Raw genomic sequence first — 8885 nt, forward strand, 5'->3', positions numbered from 1 at the left:
CTGGCACGTCTCACATTTTGAAAAATATTTGTCATATTTATTGATTTAAAACCCTTTCAGGGTCCCATTTTACCTTGTTTAATATACATATTTTGGAAATTTAAGTATATTAGGTAAATATAGCTGTTGAAGGAACCTTTCAGGTTTGCAGATGCAAGCGCTAACTAGCATAGCAGTGTCCGCTAAAGGGCTAACAAGGCCAGCTTTGCAGCTGATTAAATCATTGGTTATTAACCCTGCTTCTAGAGACCTACAGCTCTTCTCATAATCTTTACCTCAAAACACCAGATTCAGATCATCAGTTGATTATCAAGGCCTTCATGAGCTGAATCAGGTGTGTTGGGTCAGGATATTATTGAATCTGCAGCGCTGTTGGTCGAGGGAAAGAATGTAGAATTGGCATAAACATAGTAAAGAGTGGAAAATACCACTGATTACTGCCAGATATGAGTAACTGCTGCTGTGAGGTTGTTGATAGACAGTAATGCTTAAATCACTACAAAAGGGAACAAGGGAACATATCATGTTTGGCCATCACGTTCTGAAGGCTGTTATTTTAGTCTTTACTTGTTTCTACCCACAGAGTGCCTCTGTGTCAGTCACTGAAACAAGCTTCCTATTTTAACACGTCAGTTTACAGAATGCTGTTGCTCCTGGTCTTCACATCAATACAGTGAACTGTATTAAGCAGTTTAATTGCATTACCAGTATTGCGCACCTAGATAGCCCTAGAGGACCCTTCTCACTTCTAGGCTAGTTAGCAATAGAGGACACTTCTAGGCTAGTTGGCCCCAGAGAACACTTCTAGGCTAACGAGCTCTAGAGGACACTTCTAGTTTAGTTAGCCCCAAAGGGCACTTCTAGGTTTGTTAGATCTAGCAGCTACAAACCTGAAAAGTGGTGCAGCATGTTCTTTAGTGTGCAAAGTGACAGTCATATTGTTTGGAACAGAAACCTAAACATGTGTTACATTCATCATTTAAAAGGAATAGGGCTGCAATCATGGCAGCACTCACTACAATGGAGATACTAAATGTACCCGCGGAACATGCATGCCCACAATGCATTGCACAAAGTCAGAGCTGAGTTGAGCCAAACGAAGCTGTCATATCGTGAAATAGCAATTTCACTGTCTGTGATTTAGCAATCATTGAAGGAAAAAAAAAGTCTTTTTGTGTTTTATTGTATTTATGTTGTATTTCAGTTGTTATATAGTGTTTGTGCACAAAAACGTAATGTTATGGTGTATTAATGATATTATATATGGGCCTTGTGTCCTTATATTCTTCTGTTGGTGATTGTAAATGCAACCTAGAGGATAATTCAATCCATATTTTTGGCCAGATTTGGTACATAAAATAAATGTGCAGTGGGACAGAGCAATGTCAGTTAGTACATATTTTGTCACAGGAATACACCACTGCTGCAGCTACATTTTGATTGGTCACATATTAAAAGCCTTAATTATAGCAAATGTAACTACTAAGATGAAGGCATTCAGTCTTTAAATTCGTTTAAAGAGCTGAAGAGCTGTTTCATTCAGTGCCTTTTCTCGCTGTAAAGCTGTAAAGGAACAGGATATTCCACTGCTAACAGTAGGTTGCCCACATTGGCTAGCTGGCTAACATTCAATTACAATGAGCAAGTAGCCAGGGTTGCGCAGAATAAAACAGATAAACAGTTCCTTTTGAACCACTTTATTAACATTTCAGACCACAACTGTCAGCAAAGGTCCACAAAATGTAAATTAGAATTTAATAACATTGCAAAATAAGGTCACCTCAACAACCCCACAGTGTGCTTAGCCAGTTAGCCAGTTCACTAACCACAGCTTTCTAAAACCGCCTGAAAAGTCCACTCCACTGATGACCTTTTCATTTGGCACTTTGGCTCAACTCTATGGGTGTGCATACCCAGTGGGTACACTCTAAGCAAATACAGTTCTATATAATACCAAAAAAAGGTTTTTTTTTGCTTGTAACAAAAGCAGAACCATTTTGGTGCTATATAGAACCCATTTCAAAAAGGTTCTATATAGAACCATCTACAGCACTTTCTCTGTCAGTCTGAAGAACCCTTTCACGAAGCAAAGAATCCTTTAATCATGCAAGATTCTTTGGGTGTTCATGGTTCTATACAGAACCATTTTCTTTACTAAAGAACCCTTGAACGAAATGAACTCCATAAAAATGTCTCCATCAAAGCAAGTATTGTTAGCAACAGGCTATCCAGCTAACTTGATATGAGTAATAACTTACATGTATGATGCTTTACTTTCTCAAACAGCAAATTTTATGGTTAGAGATATAACCAACTACTGTGATTGTGTATTGAGCAATCTACAGCAAATACTGTAATCTCTTTTAAGAACAGAGAAAAGGTGTTTTATTACCATTGCCAGTCTGACCAGCCATGCTGATATGATGTCTAATGCTAAACTTGGAGTTGGGGATGCCTTCCTGTCCTTCTAAGTAGGAATTCCCATTTAAGGGGGCATTTGTCTTTGATAAAGAAAACAAATAAAGTGGTTGACACTCATTAATGTAACATAAGACACTATTAGAAAGTCTTTGGTCAACTAGAGTTGAAGAGCATTCAAAAATACAACAGCACTGCTGAAACAAATGCAATTTTGCACAAAAGCTCCATAGGAACTCAATTATTTAGGACTCATGGGTGCCCTCTAGCGTCTGACCAGCCAACTGACATCATAGAGTGGCAGTTCTTCTCACTTGAAATTCTCTGGTGTTTTCACTTTTTCAAACTCACACAACAGGTTTGTTTTGTTATTATATTTTGAGGTTACTAGAGTATAAAAAGCAAGTAAGTTGCAAGTTGTTTCCTGTGGATAAAAAAAACAACAGCACAAAATGAGCGTACCACTAATTCGTATCTATAGTGGTGTTGCTATAGAATGCATTAGAATGGACCTTCACATATAGGCCATTAATATTAATGTATCTACAGAGCTACACGTTATCATTCTACAGTTGGTCTGAATGTGTCTGCTTTTCTTTTAGTCTGAAATGCTGAAAACTTGCATCCACAGGATCACGTAACATTAATTTCAAACAGCATTTCCACAGTGCAAAAATATTTTTATGCAAAATAATTTTAATTAAAATACACACACAGGCAGTGACGGACTCAGGTTGTTTGAATGGCAGGGAGAAAAACATTTAAAAGGGCACCTACTGTATGACATGGGGCAGTGGGTGCATTGTGTATGATGAAATAGTCTTCATTCTTGACCAAGATTAACATCATGTTATTAGGCAGATTACAAAGGGAACTCTAAACCTTCCTAACACCTCTGAAGAAACACAGACGGAACTATTACTATTTGTTTCACAAACACACACACATATGCAGACGTGAGAATGTCAGTGAGAAAGCTGTGATTTGTGATAAGTTAATTGAAAAAGCAATTCACAGTCTTTAAAGTCCTATGGGCATTTTGTCCAATTCACCCTAAAGTAATTCCATTAGGGGATGGTTTTTACACTTCTGCTTGATTCCAAGTTGAGTCCACATGTTAGTGTAGAATCAGCTAAGCACGGTACCTGTTTAGTAAGCTAGCTAGACATCTAGGCTAAAAATGTGATACAGCTATCTATAAAAGCACTTAAATTGTGCATACATCAGTATGTAATATTGCTTCATTATTAAAACTCAAAATTTACAACTTCAAGAAAAGCTTGCTGTATTATGTTTACAGCTCAGACTGTATTGAGCCCCCTCTGACATCTGAGCATTCTAAGGGGTGTGGCTAAAACTGACGACTTAAATGGATGGAATAGAAGTAAGTTTTTAACAATGGAAATGAGTATTTTAAACTTTACTTGGTCATTGTTGGCAACAATTTACTTTTACTATTAATTGCCGTTAACATAATCTAACCTAACCTAAAGGGTACATTAAAAAATAAAAAAAAATGGGTCAGTGCAGATGAGATTACATCAAAATACTAGATATTAGCCTAACTTATTGGCCCATTGCAAATGTGATAGCAGCTATACAGTGTGTTTTGAATGTAAGCAGAGTTTGAAATCAATTCTAAATCTTATCAAAGTATTTGGCGTCACCCGCTTTGGGGAAGCCTGCCCTAGAAGGCATTGTAGGGCACTTCATCTAATTTTCTTCACTGGGATTTTGTCCGTCCCTTGCGAGGGCACTTCATCATGTTTTCTCACTTGGAATGGCATCTAAAAGAGGCACTTCCTGAGGTTTTTCATCAGAAAGACAACTGTAGGTAACACCATTGAGAGGGCACCTGTATGGCACCACATCACATTTTCTCCACTGCACCCTTTATAGCACTGCATCACATTTTATCCTCTGGAAAGGCACTTCCCCATTAGAGGACCTCTCCATCATGTTTTCTCACCTGTAGAAGGACCATGTACAGCTCTGCATCTCATTTTCTTTGCTGGAAAGGGCAGCCTTTGGGACACTGTCATGTAGGGGTGAATTAGAGGGCACTTCATAACGACACCCTTTTCCATTGGAAGGGCACCCATAGGGAATGTTAAGTTTGAACCATTGTAAGGACTCGTTATAGGACACTGTATTACGTGGAAGGCCACTCAGTAAGACACGTTACCAAATCTTCTTGCTCTAAGGGACACATCATCATGATTTATTGCATAAGGGGCACCCTAGAGGGCATGTCATTTCTCAAATACCCTTATATGATCATTAGAACCAAAGAGATTAAGGAAAAGGAAGCCATCAAATGCAACTTGAATCAGTCCCAGAACACCTGTCTAAACCATTAGAATCCTTTACACTAGAAAACACAAAATTCCATTACAGACTATTGGACTAATTGTTTTTGTGTTTTTTTTTCAGCAGTGTGGTACATGATTAACTTTTACATTGATATTTACACAAGAAATGTCTTGCCACAGCCCAGAAATTGGGTATTGTTACAGGACAGTGCAGTACACCTCAGCATTATGTATGTTGACTATAGGAATGTAGATTGTCTCCTGTAATCATATTTAAATGTTTTTGATATAGAATATTTTTAAGAATATATCTCTTAAATCTAGGAATAACAGTACTTAGGTTTTTGTCTCTCTGTAAGGCTTGTGACATTCCTTGAGAAAGACACGGTGACATGAGATAGGGACTTGTTCAGGCCCATCTCCAATCTGTCCTACCAGACATGGTGACGGTCAATGGTACAGGAGCCAGAGTTGGGTATTTCCATCATTGTATAACTGAGTGAAACATGACCATTTGGGAACCTTCAAGGCCTTTGGCCTGACTGAGAGTGACTCTTAATGACGTCATTGAAATGCGCATGAGGGACCCTCTCTTTGTTAACTAAATCTCACCAATGTCCCTGTGTTCAGTTTTGTTTCTGAACCAATCCAAGCCTGCACTATAGTAGTTATAATCTATAATGACAAACCAGCAGTTGTATATCGTCGCTGTCCAATGAAAAACAAGAATCTCCAAAATATGAACTTTAAAGAAGAGGGCAAAAACACACCTTTCAATGTAAGTCAATGTAAAGAAATTTCGTTCCAAGTGATTTTAGAGCATTCCTATTGGTCCATTCATCATGAAATTTTTACACAACCTAAAGGACAGCTGGTGTGTTGAAATGATGCAGAAAACTAAAAATCAACAAAAATGGAGATAGATGGTTTTCACTGGACAGCGACGATATGTACTATGTCTATTTTACATATAATTTGCATAAAAGGTATAACTGCAAGTGCTCTCATCCACAACAACTTTCCTCTTTCTCTCTACTCTTAGAATTTTAGTCTGCTGATTTCTTTCATTAAGCTTTTTTCTTTACTCTTTTACTTTTGAAATACAATGTGTGGTCTTCTCCTTTCAGTTTTGGGGTATATTGCATCACAAAAATTATGAATAGGTGTTTTTCATAGATTTCTAAATTTTAATCTTAGTTATGCTGTGAAAGAAAGAGTACCAATATGGTGGCAAAGTGGCTTTACGCTTCAGCTATACAGGTCTCCAATATGCATATATATAGGGTTGGTTCAGGTAAAATATTTTAAGTTTAAAATAAAATCTGCAAGAAGTTAGATGTTGAGCACTGCTGCTGTATTGTGATGAACAGTACATGAAGGAAGTGATTACTGTTTCTTGACTGAGGGGTGTTCTGTTAAACCTAATCGCTTGAGGTGGGTACATATAAGCACTGTTTCTGTGGTGCAGTGGCACCGTAAAGCCACAAGGAGGAGATATCATCCTCTTTTCTGAAGGCACAAACGCCATGACACAGGTAGGCACATTAACACAGTCCAAGCACTACAGTTCACATTATACAGTTGTATACCAAAGTTTAGGCACCAATACATTTTATTTTTTAAAACAGTTTTTAAGCAAAAATAAGATACATGTCCACTATAGACAACACACTTTTGCCCATTGAATGCACAATTACTGTTTATTTGCTAAATTTTACATATTAGTAGAAATTAGCTGTAAAATCTGCAGACAAATGCCATATTTAAGTTTCCTGTAAAGGATGTGTTGGCTTATTTTCACTTAATTTGACCAGGCGTTCAAACTTTTGCATACAACTGTATTTATTCACTGTAACATTCAACACATTGTTTTTCTACTACAAAATATTTAGTATATTTTGTATTGCTTAAACTGTAAACTGGAATAAAATCCCAGAAAAAGATTTTGTTTATTTTGTCCTCTCCAAATGAGTATCATTTTATACATTATCTTCTTAGAAACAGCAAAAGAAAAATCACTATTCATGTAGGACTAGCAGAGAGGAGAATTACCACTCTGTAATGTATTCCGCGTTTCTCAAACGCTAGAGGGCGCTCCCGAGCGAGTCCAAAATGAATGGGTTAAGATGGAGCATTCGAGCAAAATCATAGTTTATTAATGCTTAAACAATTTTAATACAAAAGAATACAATTATTTCCTGAACACTGAATAGCATAAAACATTTCTACACTGCTGTTATATTTTTAAGAGCTTTTAAACTAGGAACTTTTAAAGGACTTTTTAAATAGGAGTTTAAAACGGCGCCTCATGTACGTTCATGACGTCTGTGAGATGTGCTGTTTACCAGCTTTCACCAGCATCAAGCTACCATTTATTAGCCTATAAATTCAGAATATTACACACTGAGAGAAAAAACACTTTTATACAATACAAAAAAAGCTCATCCGAGTACTTTAACCTTTCTTTGACGTCAGGCAAAACACGAGAAACGGTCAAAAACTGCACGCAGTAGCCAGAACAACCCGAAAAAAAACCACATTTTTTGCGTTATTTGAGCTTAGTGCTACAAACTATTTATGAGGTTTTTGGCAGATTTTATCCAATATTTATCAAATATGTTTTTGAAACGCTAATTTGACCTGTTTTGAGTATTTTGGTCTCTCCCCGAACGGAGGTTTTTCAGAGGCACTCCAAACAGAGTGCTGTAAGAAAAAACAGAATAACCGGCAAGATGGCTGCGCGAGCGACCAAAGAAACCCACAAATGTGAGAATTTTCTCCGTTAAAAATACGATAACTGTTGTATTATCTTAGTTTAATGTCGTCTCAATGTATTAGGGTCGTTTTCTTCATAACAAGCACAAAAAAATCGCTAATAGCATGCTAATTTCTCAGTAGCTAGCTAACTTTCCCGTTCCACCTTAAATAGTCCGGCAGTATTGATGCCAGAAGCGCCAGATGCAACTGCTGCACCATTTAAGGTGGAACGGGAAAATTCTAACAAGAAGCTAGCGAATAGATGACTTCAGCATCGTGTCACCAAAGAATTTGAGTGGGTGATAATAAATGATTGTCTTATCCCCCTCTTTGAAGGCATTTGATGCGCTAAATGTAACTAAAGCCCAGCGGCGAGGGGCTGAACTTTTCTCTTCTCTGCTATCACTGAAGACGCGCTGGGCTATCACCTGCAGAGCAGCGCTAGTAGGTTGTTAATGAAGCGATGTTTTGCTTTTTTTTGTTGGTTGTTTTTTATTTGAGGGTTGTCCCATTTCGTAGGGCAAGTTTTTAACCAGTTCCAAGGGGTTAGGGTGACACTCGAAAACAAGGGGTAGGGGTAAAAAGAAGAAATGGGATTGGGCTTAAGTAGCTAACATGAACTTGCTAAGTAGTCTAAGTAACTAGTTAACCGCCGAGTACACTTTCCTATAAGGACTTTGACTAGATACTGTCTTTCAATGGTACGAGATTAAGGCCCAATCCCATTTCTTCTTTTTTTTACCTCTACCCCTTGTTTTCGAGTGTCTCCCTAACGCCTTGGAACTGAGTTACAAGGAGTAGTGGTTGAAATCTGGCCCTGCAAAATGGGACAATCCTCAAATTAAAAAAAAAAAACAACGTCGCTTCATTAACAGGCTACCAGCGGTGCTCTGTAGGCGACCCGGCCCAGTGACAGCAGAGAAGTTCAGCAACCTCACTGCTGGGGTTTAGTTACATTTAGGGCATCATGCTTTCAAAGAGGGGGTTTAAGACAACTATTTATTATCACCCACTGTTAATTCTTTGGTGATACGAAGCTGAAGTCAGCTATTCACCAGCTTCTTGTTCGAATTTTCCCGTTCCACCTTAAATGGTGCAGCAGTTACATATACTTGGCATTCTGGCGCTTCAGGCGTCAATACTGCTGGACTGTTTAAGGTGGAACGGGAAAGTTACCTAGCTAGCTACCGAGACGTTAGCATGCTATTAGCGATTTTTGTGCTTGTTCTGAAGAAAACGGCCATAATACATTGAAACGACATTAAACTAAGATAATACAATAGTTATCCTAATTTTTTTTTAGCAGAGAATTTTTTTTCTTTTTTTCTCACAACACTGTTTGGAGTCTCTGAAAAACCTCAGTTTGGAGGGCCATGTAGGCCTAACACTTCGCCCTAC

Source organism: Colossoma macropomum, unplaced genomic scaffold (assembly GCF_904425465.1).
Source record: "Colossoma macropomum unplaced genomic scaffold, Colossoma_macropomum, whole genome shotgun sequence".
NCBI classification, from domain to species: Eukaryota; Metazoa; Chordata; class Actinopteri; order Characiformes; family Serrasalmidae; genus Colossoma; species Colossoma macropomum.